At 47.8% G+C, this 15279-nt stretch overlaps 1 protein-coding gene across 5 annotated transcripts in view; it reads left to right on the top strand.

Moving 5' to 3' along the window:
- The window catches only part of PHYHIPL (phytanoyl-CoA 2-hydroxylase interacting protein like), a 105878-nt gene that overhangs the window by 72596 nt on the left and 18003 nt on the right, over window positions 1–15279 (top strand). Inside the window, exon 1 of one of the 5 annotated variants that reach the window (XM_077350652.1) lies at window positions 10704–10831. The exons of the other annotated variants lie outside the window; for them this stretch is intronic. The gene's annotated coding sequence lies outside the window, so the exon portion shown is untranslated. Of the gene's footprint in view, window positions 1–10703; window positions 10832–15279 lie in introns of those variants that run through there. 5 annotated transcript variants of the gene reach the window in all.

A 15279-nucleotide genomic window follows, 5' to 3' on the forward strand; every position in this document is an offset into this window, starting at 1 on the left:
GTTTGGGAGGAAGTGACATCACAGGAAGAGGTGGAGCTGTAGACTCATGACCTAGATACGCTATGTGGCACCACATCCTGATGAATTCCCTCCCGTCCACCCACCCCAGTCACTGCCCTAGCTATCCAGGAATGTCCCAAACTGGTGCTGGCACCCTTGAGTACCATGCAGTGACCATTTCACACACTGCTGACATATCTGTTACACTGTTGGCAACACAATGTGGGACAAATGCCATGTTTTCTCATTTATAATGGAAGGAAAAGAAGAGCTGTTTTTTTTCTATTCCTCTTTTCACTACCCAAAGGAGTCTTAAAGCACCTTCCCTTCCTTTCCCCACAACAGACACTCTGCCAGATAGATGGGGCTTAGAGAGCTCAGAGAGAACTGGGACAGGCCTAAGGTCACCCAGCTGCCTTCATGTGGAGGCGGAGTGAGGAATCAAACATGGTTCTCCAGCTATGAGAACCTTATATAGCCTTATGAGCTCATGTAAATAAAAGGCAAGCTCACCCAAACACACCTCTCTACTGAATCAGACTCCAGAGACAGTTTGGTGTAGTGGTTAAGAGTGTCGGCTTCTAATCTGGCAAGCTCGATTCCCCGCTCTTCCACATGCAGCCAGCTGGGTGACCTTGGGCTAGTCCCAGCCCTTATAATGCTGTTCTGACCAAGCAGTTCTGACCGAACTCTCTCAACCTCACCTCCCTCCCAGGGTGACTGTTCTGGGGAGAGGAAGCGGAGGTGATTGTAAGCCGCTTTGAGACTCCTTCTGGTAGAGAAAAGTGGGGTATAAAAAACAACTCGCCTTCTTCTTCTGGTCCGGCAAGGTCTGTACTGTCTACCCTCTTGAGTGGCAATGACTCTCCAGGATCTCAGGCGGAGCTCTTTCAGATCATCTCCTTCCCCACCCTTTCAACTGGAGCTGCCAGCGACTGAGCCGAGTGATGGCGGGATAAATAAATATAACATAAATCAGACACAGCAGAGCCACTGTCAGGGTGTGATCCTTGGAAACAGAATGGGGATGTTCAAAGCATGCCCTTCTTTTTCATCTGGCAAACATTGGAGAATCTGTCCTGCCCTGCACAAGATCAAACTACACCGAGGGAAAAGCAATTCATCTTTTCTCTTTGTCCTGCTCATTTTCTCCCGTGAGCCTGAAGTGATCGAGACCAGGGCTCTGTATGAGACAGAAATGGTGCAATGCTTTTTTCCCTCCCTCGGCCTTGACGCTGAGGCTCCGTGCTCTTGCAGCTTAAGATGGCAGCCTCTCTTGGCGTATTGCTGATTCATGCGGAATTAATTATTCGCAATAACCCCCGAGTCTTTTTGGGGAGGGATGTTACCGAGCCAACGAGCACTCGTTTTTCGAAAGCCGAAGCAAATTAAATGCAGGCACAGACGACTCTTTCGGCTGGAGCTTGATTTTTATTCTCTTCAGGGTATCGTTGTTTGTGGCTGTCAGGAGGGAGGCAAAATGCCGAACGCTTGGTGGAAATAGATGATTTGCGCTTCCCTTTCTCGGTAGCAATGAAATGATAAAACGAGTAATAAAAGAGGTGGAATAAGCTTTGTTTCTCCGAGATTTTTTTTATTCTTGGTTCAGCTGCCGTTGTGCTGTCTTTAAAATTGATGAGACAATTTAACTTGAAATTAAATTCTGTGGCAGAGGGAGATGAGCCTGTGAACGGGAGCATAAAGCGTTCCTCTTTGTAGAAGAAGAAGAGTTTGTCTTCTATGCCACTTTTCTCTACCTGAAGGAGTCTCAAAGTGGCTTACAGTCGCCTTCCCTTCCCTCTTCGACATCTGATATTTAGAAATGTGCTGCCTCATTGGTGGAAGTTTCGATTTTGGGAGAGAGAGAGAGAGAGAGAGAGAGAGAGAGAGAGAGAGAGGATTCTCTGTCCCCTGTTCCTTAGAAGAGATACTTCCAGTGTTCGCATGTCAGGATTGAGGAGGACCAAAAGATTTCACTATTTTCACACCGATGTTTTGTTTTGGTAAGGGCGGTTGCTCTGTGGCTCCATTTTGCTGTTGTGTGAGCTTATAAGGGCGCAAGATTCAAAGGCTACGGTTAATCTTAAAAAAAAATTGTTGCATGGAACTGCTAAAATAAAATAAAAGCAAACCTGGACACATATGAGATGATGTAGGTAGATCTTGGGCCTTTAGGAACCGCAGAATTCATAACTGTGTTGTAAAATAGACAGCATTCAAAACAGCTGAAATGGGCACATCTGCACACACTGAACTGATGCGCGAGAGACCTAAAGGGGAACAAAAATAGCTTACGGGGCGTGTTTGGCCAGATGTGTGTTTGGATGGCAATGCACACGAGATCGTCAGTGTTTGCGAGGAATACTGAATAGTGAAATAGTCAGTAACTTGGTGACTATCCAAAGGATGCTATTTTTAAAAAAGCTCTTGATAAAGAGCCTTACGAAATCAATGTGACACATCAGTTCATTGTTGCGGTATGCCCAGAATACTCAGTAAGGGACCGAGAGGAAGAACGGGGGAGAATAAACTCCGCTGTGCAGGCACTCGTGAGCTGCATGAAGGCGTGCTTGGTGACACCCGTGTCATTTGGTGAGACATCGGCAGGAATGCGGTATTTTAATATGCGATGGTGAATTAATTGTGTTTCCAAAGCTGTGAATATAATCTACAAAAGCAGGTGATGATATAATAAGAGCAAAATCAAGAGGGGGGAGATAGGAGGGGCGATCAAAGAGCCAAGCAGTCTTCAGAGTGGAAGAAAGTCTGATGCAGATTACATCTGAGTGGCAATCCCATTTCATTTTCTTCTCTCCTGTAGTGTGGAATAGCGACTGGGAGTAGGGTGTGTGCGTGTGTGGAAACCCAGAACAAGAGGGTTTTGTAGAATACATTTTCTATTCTCCACGTTCCAGGCTGAGGAGAGGAAGCTCAGGCCAAGGTGGTCATTTCGGGGTGATTACTCTGCATATGTCATTGTGTGAACTTCCGTCTGTAGAGCCCCTCGCTAGGAAGTTAGTTTTGCCGACTAGAATTGGATTGGAGAGAAGAAGTAGCGAACCACAAACGAGTCAGGAGTTCGTCTTAAGTGAAACGAAGGTCTGGTTCTAAACCAAGAAGCCCGACTTCATTTCTCCTTGAGGGGCAGGGGACTTCAGGGAAATACACAGATGATGAAGAAGAATTGGTTTTTATATGCTGCTCTTCTCTACCCGAAGGAGTCTCAAAGCAGTTTACAATCTCCTTCCCTTTCCTCTCCCCACAACAGACACCCTGTGAAGTGGGTGAGGCTGAGGGACCCTGATATTACTGCTTGGTCAGAACAGCTTCATCAGTGCTGTGGTGAGCCCAAGGTCACCCAGCTGCCTGCCTGTGGGGGAGCACAGAATCAAACCCAGCTCACCAGATTAGAAGTCTGCACTCCTAACTACACCAAGCTGGTCTTTTCTTTTTCAGGCTGGGTTCTGCCAGTAGCATGTGGTTGGAGTTGCACGACTGTCTTTTAGCAGTTGGATATTTTCAAAATCTCACTGTATGCTAAAAGCTGAGGGTTAACGTGTTCAGTCCAACGACATACAGTTTCACGTGTGTGCCTTTACATGTGGTACTGGCAGATTGGAGCTTGGTGACTACCATTGACAAGACAGCTGGAAGACTGTGGCCTAACATTAAAGAACAAATAAGTGTAGAGTATGTCTGAGGGAAAGAAATGACACAGAGTTTGTCCTGTCAGACCGCTTGATTTCTCCTTTTGCTCTTGTCCTCTGTTTTGTGTCAGCTTAGGTCCCACTGGCAGCAGTAGGAGGTGCCAGCCCACAAAAAGCCCTAGTGGGAAATGACCTTGTCCACTTACCTGGAGCATGGGATGGATACCCCATTGGGGAATGGTGCTCAGGAGAGCCGTGTTTGAGCCCTGACCCTTTGACGGAGGGATCACTGGCCTTCAAGGAATTGGGTAAATTGTCTCCATCACCTTTCCGTTGTGATCATCTAAAGCAGTAGTTCCCAAACACCGGTCCGGGGACCAGTACCAGTCCGTAGATCAGTCGGTACCGGGCCGCAGCTCCTCCTCGTCCTCCTCCCCGGCTACTGCCTCGGGAGCCGCCCTGCCACTCTGCTGCTGGCTCACCTTTGGTGCTTTCCAGCAGCCGCCATGGCTGGGGCTCCCCCTCGGTGTGGCACTGCGCAGCTGCTGCTGGCAGCGCCCCCCAGTTGGCGGCGGGAAGTCAGGGGCACCGGTGGGAAAGCAAGTGGAGCAGGAGCTCAGGTGCCAGCAGCGACATCCCTCGGCAAAAGACTACCCCCCCAGGCCTCAGTAAAATTGTCAAGCATTGACCGGTCCCCAGTGATAAAAAGATTGGGGACCACTGATCTACAGAACAGCTCATAACATTGGCAGGTATAGCCCCTTTGAAGAACACTGAACACCACTTGGGTTCACAGGTCCCCTGTATGCCCATGAGAAAAGGACCACAAGGACCACTCCCTTGGGATTACTCGGGTCCAAGTGGTAAAAAAAACAGCAGGTAGGGGTTCTAAAAAGATATAACAAAGGAAGAAAACATATAATATTCTACCTGACGGTGGAGAATGATTTTGACTTTTTAAGCACAGAGGTGAGTGGGAAATCAGCAGCGTATACACTTTTTAAAAAGTCCTTTTTGGGGGCTCTTAAAACAATTTTGTGCGCCTTGAGCTGTTTGTTGTGGAAGGAAGGCAGTAATGAAGAGTGGGAGTTTGCTAGCACAACATGAAATAACATTGTGTTCGACAACTGTGACTCCTTTGAGTCATGGCTCATATGGATAATAACTTAATTATACAATTAGCCGTGTGTGAATCAGGCATAACATTGGGGGAGGGAGGGAGGAGGGAAGGAAACAGTTGTTCACAGCTTTTGTTGGCTCAGACACTCACTTGCCACATCAGAGTCTTTGGTAGTAGGGATCTGTAATGCCACTGAGCCTTACCAATGGATATGTGTTACCCATGCAGTTATTGCTTGTAATTGGCTTAAAATTCATGCCCTACCTAAAATCTCTTTCTATGACTGTAACTTGATAGTATTTTATCCTAAGAACCTCACTGTATGGTAGGAGGTACCACTTATACCAAACCTTACTGAATTTGGTCAGGAAAGGGCTTGGTATTGGAGCATATAGTGCAGGGGTGTCCAAACCGTGGCTCTCCAGATGTCCATAAACTACAATTCCTGTGAGCTCCTGCCAGCATGTTCTGGACAGAAGAGGGAACTGCAGGAAGTCTGAACCAATCAGCAAAGGTCCCCCCCCCCATAACCATCTTATTGGATCAGGTAATGTGGTTCTAAGAGCCTCTTGTGGCGCAGAGTGGTAAGGCAGCAGTCATGCAGTCTGAAAGCTCTGCCCATGAGGCTGGGAGTTCAATCCCAGCAGCCGGCTCAAGGTTGACTCAGCCTTCCATCCTTCCGAGGTCGGTAAAATGAGTACCCAGCTTGCTGGGGGTTAAACTGTAATGCACTGGCAAACCATCCCATATTGAGTCTGTCATGAAAACGCTGGAGGGCGTCACCCCAAGGGTCAGGCATGACTTGGTGCTTGCACAGGGGATACCTTTACCTTTTTAATGTGGTTCTTCCTGGCTCTTCTGGTCCCACAGATAGACTGCTCTTACCTTGTCTGTTTAACAAGCAGTAGCAGTCCTGAAAATTTGACTGCCCATGCTTACCTCTACTCAGCATCTGTGGCTTAAGAGACAAGGCCAAAGCAAGGTTTGCAAAGCTGTTTATGAGAGCTTCAAATGGCTTGTTTTTGCCAGCCCAGCAGAGGGGAAAATGAGAAGCAGAGCCTAAGTGTAAAAATAGAACCCCCAGATGCAGATATGAACATAAACTGCAGTGAGTGTCCCTGCTGATTTTGTTCAGGAAAGTTTTGAAGACCATGAACCCTCACCCCCCCACCCCGAGAAATTTTCTGATTTCCTGTGGCAATCTTCCTCTCAATTTGCCCTTAAAAAAAATTCACTTTTGGAGAGCCAAATCTGCACAACATAGAGTAACCAGCGCAAATTTGCTAACAAGGGCTCTCCCAACAAGGAACTGCAGGTCAGTCTTGTCTCTTGGGGGTTGCAGCTAGAGGACATGTTAGTCTTGAAAATGTACATTTCCAGTATTGGTGTTGCCTCTGGGTGTTTGTCTTTTATTTTATATTATTTTGTTTGTTTGTTTGTTCATTTATTTATTTTTGTATTTATATACCGCCGCTCTCCAATCAAACTCGCAGCAGTTTACAATTAAAAAAAAAACAGTTTTTGTTGTTAGGCGTGAAGTCGTGTGTTCGACCCATCGCAACCGCATGAACAATGATCCTCCAGGCCTTCCTGTCCTCTACCATTCCTCAACGTCCATTTAAATTTGCACCGACTGCTTCAGTGGCTCCATCCAACCACCTCATTCTCTGTCGTCCCCTTCTTCTTTTGCCCTCAATCGCTCCCAGCATTAGGCTCTCCTCCAGGGAGTCCTTCCTTCTCATGAGGTGGCCAAAGTATTTGAGTTTCATCTTCAGGATCTGGCCTTCTAAGGAGCAGACAGGGCTGATCTCCTCTAGGACTGACCAGTTTACTCTCCTTGCAGTCAAAGGGACTCGCAAGAGTCTTCTCCAGCACCAGAGTTCAAAAGCCTCAATTCTTTGAGAGCAAGAACTGTACTGAAAAATCACCCAAATGCCCATCATGTATATACACATCACACAGTAGAACTTTCCCGCCAGTGCGCAGCACTCCTGGTCAGTTTCACTTTAAACTGATTGGGAATTGCAGGGAGTCCAACCACATGCTGGCCAATGAACTATCCCGCATTTCGATCCTGCCTCGGACCGAAGTTCAGTCCTCTGCAGGCCTACAGACACAGCAGACTCCATAGTCTGGAGGTTCCTCCTCACCCTAAATCCTGCCCACCCCCAGCTCCACCCCCAAAGTCTCCAGGTATTTCTCAACCGGGAGTTGGCAACCCTACTTTTATTGCTGTTATGCACACACACACACAAAAGCTCTGTGGACTTAGTGTACAAGCCATGCTTATTATGTGTTATTTTAATGCCTGATCCGTGCAAATCTGTATGTTCATGTAGCTTTGATGACTGAGGAAGACTTGTTGAAACAGGCTTGAAGTATTTCCTCATCAGTCAGAATCAAAGGTGTGGTTAATGTATTTTCTCTCTGTGTCTATAAAATGGAAATTGTATTGATCTCTATATGCATAAGCATATAAATTCTCTATGTGTATAAATTTCTTTTGTTGAAAAGCTTTGCTTTTTTACACATGTACTCTAGGTTTTTTAATTGTGTTTGGAGATAGATGACAGAGAAGGAAGGAAGGGAGGGAGGGAGGGAGGGAGCATCTCCTCTGCACATTCTTCTTGGTACACATGATCACCATTTTGTGTTTGACAGGCAATGCATGTGTTGACCTGCTTCAATGTGTGCAAATTCAGATTTCAGATAGCGCATACCATGACTGGAACATATGTCTCTTGCCCTTTTCAGACAAACAGCTAATCACACATCATATACTCTCCTGTTGTAAGCCATCAGAACACCAGAAATATACCTGAACGAGAGCTAAAATCTGAGAGCAAAATGCATGGAAAGATCACCCTGACAGTGATCAGAATATTCACATTTTTCGTTTAAATGAACAATTTTTAATATATGTACTAATATCTGATATTTAGATAGGTGACACACCTTCTTTTATTGCACATTTTAAAAATAACAGGCATTTGATGTGAAGTTCCACATTATGTGTGCAAGCAAAGGTTATAGCCATGGATACTATGAATAAATAGATGCTATGAATATCTTCTTCAAAACCAGTCATCATCTGGTCTCCGAATTTCCATTCTCTCTTTTATTTGTTCCTCAAAATGTTTTTGTTTGCATGATTTAATTCAGAACCCTGTATCAACAAATCAGACAAATGGCTCATTAAAGAGCAAGAGAAAACATGCAAAACATCAAAATGTAGTGTTCGTAAAGGCGCTAGACCAATAGAAAATGTGCCAACCAACTGTGAGGCCTTAAATAAAAAATGTGCAGGGTCAGGCACATCGTTTCATGCAAATATTCCCCAGATCTTTTCCTGCTTGGTGTTTGAGAGGGTTCTGAGTTCACCTGTAAATTCAGGCCAGTTCAGCAGGGTGTGGGATTTTTAAAAAGGGGAGGGAGCTCAATGTGGTGGAGGAGAGGTTCGAAAGAAAACAGAATCACATTGATCGTTTACACACTGGAGGTTTCATGTCAGGTTGCAGGCTCGAGTTTTAGTTGTGGCAGGTTGCCCCACCTCTTCCTGCACCCACATGGGGGAGCATTTGACCTGGTACACCTTATCCACCCCCGATTTGTGCTCCTGCATGGAAGCTGGGGCAGTGAAGTTCTCAGTGCATAAACGGTCAGTGCCAGCCTGCCAGTCTCAGCGGCATCTGTGCCAATGTATGTAAGTGAGACCTGTGTGTCTCAGAAGGGGGAAAATGGTTTGTGTAAATCTGAAGATAAAATGAGGTAAAATCTGAAGGTAAAATGAGTGCCCAGCTTGCTGAGGGGTAAACGGTAATGACTGGGGGAGGCACTGGAAAACCATCCCGTATTGAGTCTGCCATGAAAACGCTGGAGGGCGTCACCCTAAGGGTCAGACATGACTCGGTGCTTGCACAGGGGATACCTTTACCTTTTTTAATCTGAAGAGAGGATGGGTAAGATGTTATGCCTTTTCACTTGAGGTAGCGAAGGGGTGCATCGTAAGTTCTGAACAGAAGGGTGCAAAACAGAACAGAGAAATTATTCTCCCTTGCAGCAGTAGAACACTAGAGCTGCCCAAAGAAATGGAACCAATGCCTACAGGAGTCTCATATGACCTCACCCAGCACTCGACCAATAGAATCGCTTCACGCATGTGGCTGCATGTCATTTTGCACCGAGCGATGGAGCGATGGCCCGTGTGTGTGTGAACCAGAGAAAGGCCTGTCGATGAGAAGCTCAAAAGGCAGCCTCTGTTTATTTTCGAGGAAGGCAACTCGGGAAGTAAGATAACCCCCTTAAAGAAAGGTTAGGCACAAAATGTTCTCCGATAACTGTGCAGAGAAGTAACTTTTATGCAAATTTAACATGGTCTTCTTTTTTTCTCGTCTGCTCTGGTGGGGAATAGCTGGAGATTTGGGAGGTGAAGCCTGGGGAGAGCACAGTTTGGAGCAAGGCCTAGCTTGCAGAATCTAGCTTCCAACACAGCTATTTTTATGGGAGAACTGATCTCTGTTGTCCGGAGGCAACCTGTCAAAGCTGGGGATCTCCAGGCCTCCCCTGGAGTTAGCAACCCTAACCCCAGACCCAGCGCTGTGTAGCTTCAAAGATGGGGAATCAAGCTTGGAATACTCAAGTATTATTAAACCCAGTTATTCTGTGGGCTGTTGCTTATTCCCTGTTCATTACTATTGCTGGCTGTTCATTCGTAGATTTCACCTGTTCTTTGGTCATTTTTGCTTGTAGCAGGCATGGTGTAGTGGTTAAGAGCGGCAGTGTCTAATCTAGAGAGCTGAGTTTGATTCTCCACTCCTCCATATGCAGCCAGCCGGGTGACCTGGGGCCAGACACCGTTCTCTCAGAGCTCTCTCAGGGTGTCTGGTGGCGAGAGGAAGAGTAGGCCATTGTAAGCCGCTTTGAGACTCCTTCAGGTAGTAAAAAGTGGGGTGCAAAAAGCCAGCTCTTAGAGAGAGAGAGAGAGAGACTGAGGCTTGTCGCCCAGCAGCTAACAGCTTTTTATTGCTGCTGCTTTTGGGGTCCCAGCGCTTGAGGCATGGCCACGACCAGCATGTTTCTCTGGTGTTCCATGCAATGCTGAAACGAGGACCAGCAATTCCACAGGTTTCTGAACCATGTACAAAGCAAGTCAGAAAATCTGACTGCCAGGACTGCCTGATTCCATTTTGGCACGCAGTTTGCTTCCTCAGGGCCCCATTCCTAGCTGCAGGACGGCTGGCTTGGTTTGGAGAAGATACAGTGGCCAGCTACCTGGGGGGGGGGGGGAGACCCTGCTATTAACAGCTGCACAGTGGGCAGAAATGGAACGGGTGCAGGTTCTCTTACCTCCCACATTCTTTGTTGGGATAAAAAGCACCCTGTGGGATCCCTGCATGTTTAACAGCACGGTGGGTCTTCCTCTGGTCCTGCTACCGTCATCTTTTCCTGGCAGCCTTGCCTTTTCCAGTGTCTCAGTTTCAGCTTATTCATTAGAGGTTGTAGCCTTAACATTATTATGAAATCAAAAAGGAAATGAAAAGAATATCACAACTGTAAACATCAGGAAGAATATACAATCTAATACATACAATAAATACAAAAACCATAAAAGTCCAAACCACAAAAATCCAATATAGGGGGAAAAAAGAATAAAATTTCAGTTTTAAATTCCTTTCCAGTGACTCCAGTCTTCTCATAATGTGAATGAATAGCCTCAATTTAGTCACTTTAGCTTCTATGGAATTCAGACCTGATTTGGTCTAAAACCCAATTTGTTGTCCTTCAGGTGGTCCCTGGTATCTGCAAAACTTTCCTTCTCCACATGTCCCATGAGTCCTGTTTCTTCCTGTTAGCTTTCTTTATTGTCCACCTTTCACGACCAAACATGGTCATATGGAATACCATAGTATGAATTGTCTTGATCTTGGTCTCCTGGCAACACATTCTTCCTTAGCTCCTTCGTGGCTGCCCTCCCCAGCCTCCATCTCCTTCAGATTTCTTGGTTGCCTTCTCCCTTGTGGTTCATGATGGAGCTCAGGAAGAGAAAATCTTGAACAGCACAGAGGTGACAACGTTGTATACCTTTTAAAAAATCATAGCTCTAGACAGGAGTGATTTAAGGATTTGTGGGGCCCTAGCAGAGTACATCTGGCCCTCTCAATTCCTGGCAAATAGATGGGGAAGAGATGGAGGTAGTGACAGATTTTATTTTCCTGGGCTCCAAGATCACTGCAGATGGGGACTGCAACAAATAAATTAAAAGACGCTTGCTCCTGGGGAGGAAAGCTATGGCAAATCTAGACAGCATCCTAAAAAGCAGAGACATCACCCTGCCAACAAAAGTGCGTTTAGTCAAGGCTATGGTATTCCCAGTTGCAATGTATGGCTGCGAAAGTTGGACCATAAGGAAGGCCGAGCGTCAGAGAATTGAGGCTTTTGAACTCTGGTGCTGGAGAAGACTCTTGCGAGTCCCTTGGACTGCAAGGCGAACAAACCGGTCAGTCCTAGAGGAGATCAGCCCGGACTGCTCTTTAGAAGGCCAGATCCTGAAGATGAAACTCAAATACTTTGGCCACCTCATGAGAAGGAAGGACTCCCTGTAAAAGAGCCTAATGCTGGGAGCGATCGAGGGCAAAAGAAGAAGGGGACGACAGAGAATGAGGTGGCTGGATGGAGTCACTGAAGCAGTAGGTGCAAATTTAAACGGACTCCGGGGAATGGTAGAGGATAGGAAGGCCTGGAGGATCATTATCCATGGGGTCGCGATGGGTTGGACACGACTTCGCACCTAACAACAACAACAACAGCAGAGTACAATTGTGACAGGAGCTGCCAGACAGAGCAGAGGACACCCCCCCCCCCAGTGGAAAGGGGTTTCACTCTGGGGCCCATTCCGCACACATTGGATAATGCACTTTCAGTGTGCTTTTGCAGCTGGCTTGTCCTGTGTGGAACCAGAAAATCTACTTCTTAAGGGCACTGAAAGTGCATTATCTAATGTGTGCAGAACGGGACTGATCCTGGTGCGGAATGGCCCTGAGTGTCCTTAAAAGGGGAAAAGGGGGAGAGGAGAGCAGATATAGCCCTGATCCATGCGGAGCTCCTGGAAGTCCAGGGCCTGTAGCATGTGATACATGTGCAATATGGATAACCTGGCCCTGACTCTAGAGCAGTGGTTCTCAACCTGGGGGTTGGGACCCCTTTGGAAGTCGAACAACACTTTCATAAGGGTCGCAGCAAGGCAAGCAGCTTGGCCGGGAGGGCATCCACACAACAGCCTTGCAAGGTACATCAAGATAGAGCGTTCATCTGTCTGGAACAGTGGAAGAGTGAGATCAGCATGGTGGGACAAGATGCAGAACTGAACTGAGAAATCCCGGGGAAAAAACCCAATTTATATAGAACTAGTAAGCAAGCCCGCTGCAGGGGAATGCAGCGGGCACTAGGTGCTTACTTGAGTCGTCCTCGGCTGCGGCGGCGGCGGGCTGGTCGGCAGTGGCGTGCTGGTCGGCGGCGGCGATCTTCCGGCGGCGGCGGGCTGACGCGGCGAGAGGCGCTTTGCGCCTCTCGCTGCTTCAGCCCGCCAGGCAGGGAACCCCCGGCAGCCGCGCTTTGCGCGACTGCCGGGGGCTCCCTGGGTCGGCGGCCTCTCGCCGCGTCAGGCCGGGGGGAACTGTGAGCCGCGCTTTGCGCGGCTCGCAGTTGCTGGAGCTGGGAATCGGAGGGACCAATCGGCAGGCGCTTCGCGCCTGCCGATTGGTCCCTCCGATTGTCTGTCGTGAGGAAGGGTCCAATCCGGACCCTTCCTCATCACGGACAAAGCCCACCTCAAGGGGGCTTAACGAATTATTTAGTCCGTGGCGCCTGTGGCGCCACGGGCGGTTTAAAGATAATGAACAATGGATCTTCACGCCATTGGTCAGTTTCGGTTTAATTTCTGTGAAAGAACACTTGCCTAATTTTACGGTTGGGGGTCACCACAACATGAGGAACTGTATTAAAGGGTTGCGGCATTAGGAAGGTTGAGAACCACTGCTCTGGAGCTTCTGCTATTTGGCTGGAGGCTACATTCAGGAGCATTTTTTCTTCCATAGCTCTGAATTCTCTTGCCCTTGTCCTTTCTTCTTCACGCACTTCTAATGCCTCTTTGCGCTGTGCTGGAGTGTCCTTTTCACCCCGCCTCATGTCTGTTTGCATTTCCTTGCCTTCGAATGCAATATGACCAGCATCTCGTAATCCCTGCCAGCTTAGCACTTTCTGGTGGCATCACTGCAGAGAAAGGACTGCAGCGCAGGGGGGGGGGAGCTAATTTTAGTCCCAGCCATGCTCCTGGTCAGGGTGGGGATACAGAATTGATTTGTTTTGCTCCCCCTCTCTCCCGTGACCCACAGGAATTTGTCGGCTCTCTCTGAAGATACCGCAGAGCAGGGTAAATATGCCCGCCCCGCTTGCAGAAGGCTAAAGGAGGGGAAATAATCCCAGTAGACGCTTTCGTTAAAACTCAGATGGATTGAAGATGACACGTCTTGTGCTGGTGTTTGCATATTTTGGATCATGGGGGGGTGTGGGAATGGCACATAGCATTAATGAGAGATGGACAGCGTTAGACTGTGCATACTAATAGTCTGTCCTGAAGGATCTGACTCCCCCAGAGAGAAGTGCCCAAACTGAAAACAAACTTGAAATTGAGATCACGGTGTGAAAACATCTCAGAAGCAAGTGTCCAGATCTGGTAGGGTGCCATCCTCCAGGTGGGACCTGGGGATCCTCAGTATTAAGGCTCATTTCTAGTTTACAGAGAGAAGCTCTCCGGAAAAGATGGCTGCTTTGGAAGGTGGACTGTATGGTGTTACACCATCACTGAAGTCCCTGCCTTCCCCAGTCTCCACCCCCATCTGGGAGTGATGGGTGACAATGACACCCGAAGTGTGTTGTAAAGGGCCGGGGGGGGGATGAAGTAAAGGGCCCGGGGGGGGGAGAGAAGGCGTCCTTCACGGCCCACCACCAATTAGTCAACGGACCACATGTGGTCCGCGGCCCACAGGTTGAGGATCGCTACTCTAGAGCATTGCACCCCACTGAGGTCCCTGAGGTCCAGATTAGAGGCCGCTGCTTCACCCATTTCAGTGGGATTGGGAAATCCATTGAGAGCCAGCGTGGTGTTGTGGTTAAGAGCAGCAGCCTCTAATCTGGAGAGCCAGCCTTGATTCCCCACTCCTCCTCCACAGGCAACCAGCTGGGTGAGTTTGGGCCAGTCCCAGTTCTCTCAGAACTCTCTTAGTCTCATCTACCTCATGGGGTGTCCGTTGTAGGAGAGGAAGGGTAGGCAATTGTAAGCCACTTTGCTACTCCTTCAGGTACCACAAACTGCTCTTCTTCCATGCTGAAAACTGAATTGCCAGCAGGAGGAGCCAATCCTAGCTACCAGTTTTCATATCAGACTAGGGGCCAAGCCCATTGCATTCAAGATTGCAACGGGTGCTAGATTGGGAGGTGGGGTGGAATAACTCTGAGAATGGCCTCTCCCTCTTCCCAAGACCTGGAAAGGCTGCAGGCAGCCCTTATGGAACTCACCAGCAGGGGCAGCTCTCATGCAGCAGGGATCTGCAGCCTTCAAGCCTCAGAGGGAAGTGAGAGGAGGAGGGAGTGGTCAGGGGTAGGAGACAGAAGGTGATTAGCTGGCCACTGGACAGACAGGAAAGCTGGTTGGAGGAGGAGGCACTCAGGGGCAGGACGGCTGCCCTGAGTGGTTGTTAAGCACTGAGTGGCACTTAAGCCATGAGACACGCTCCTCCTCTAAGGCCTTAACAGACTTATATTATGTAGAACCAGATGGTTATGACTGAAACTTGCAACTCCCACATTTGCAACATCATTTGTTAGCCACCTTGACCTAATGGAAAGGTGGGATACAAAGCACACAGGTAGGGTGCCATCATATCGACATTCTTTTAAGCATATTTTAAGTCTGCAAGCAATACTTAAAGAGCGATCCTGAGCAGGTATACTCAGCGCAGGAAAGTGTTTTTTCAGATTGCCCTATTCAGCTAGCATCTCAATCTCCCCACTGAGAGCAATAAATAAATCAGCTTGCCTATGTGGGACAAGCCGCTGAATTTGGGGGGCAGAGGTGTCTGTTCCGGTCTGATGGATGGGCACACTGAAGCGCCGTTACTGGTATCGCTGCAACTGTTATTCTTATGAGTCATTTCCATTCCTCCTGTAAACATTCAAACTCTCTCGTAACACCCATGCAAAAAATGTACAAGATTCGCGCTCCTATTTTTCTCTCCCCCACCCCACCACCCCAAAGTCTATTAACGGTTAGGGTTAGCTATTAAATTAGCCAAGCAGTCATTTCTGGAACGGTAACAATTCTCTCTGACATTAATTACTTCATACGTCTCTCAAGGTAGTTTTTTTTCCCCTTAATCACATGGGCTCAGCTCTATTTTTTCCCCCTATGATTTATTGTGAACCGGGCTGTGAAGTTTTAAGCAATGTTAAAGAACA

The sequence above is a fragment of the Paroedura picta genome, chromosome 8, assembly GCF_049243985.1.
Source record: "Paroedura picta isolate Pp20150507F chromosome 8, Ppicta_v3.0, whole genome shotgun sequence".
In the NCBI taxonomy this organism is placed as follows: Eukaryota; Metazoa; Chordata; class Lepidosauria; order Squamata; family Gekkonidae; genus Paroedura; species Paroedura picta.